Source organism: Pseudophryne corroboree, chromosome 12 (assembly GCF_028390025.1).
Source record: "Pseudophryne corroboree isolate aPseCor3 chromosome 12, aPseCor3.hap2, whole genome shotgun sequence".
Classification (NCBI taxonomy): Eukaryota; Metazoa; Chordata; class Amphibia; order Anura; family Myobatrachidae; genus Pseudophryne; species Pseudophryne corroboree.
The window spans coordinates 100,587,473-100,587,941 of record NC_086455.1 but is presented as its reverse complement, the minus strand read 5'-3'; positions in this window follow the sequence as shown (position 1 = coordinate 100,587,941).

Sequence of the window (469 nt, the reverse complement as noted above, 5' to 3'; positions counted from 1 at the left end):
AAAGGAAGTGTACAAAATTAAAGATTTCATAAACTGTAATACCCAATTGGTGATCTATTTATTGGAATGTGAGTGCGGAAAACAATATGTGGGAAAAACAAAGAGACCGCTTAAAATAAGGATCCAAGAACATATCTGCAATATAAAAAACAAAATGGAGAACCATGCTGTATCCAAACATTTCAACATAGCACACAACTCCAACCCAGAAGCATTGACTTTTAAAGCAATTGAATTTGTGAAGCTGAGAGAGAGAGGCGGTGACCTGGCTAATAAACTTTCACGCAGAGAAATGTATTGGATATTCCAACTACAGACACTCCATCCAAAGGGATTCAATGACTATTATGAAATCGCTCCGTTCCTGTGAATTCATTTGTGCCATCATGATTTTACGGTTGGATCCCAACCCCCTTTTCTTCACCCCCCCCCCCTTATCATAACCGCGGCACTGCCGACCCTACCCAAT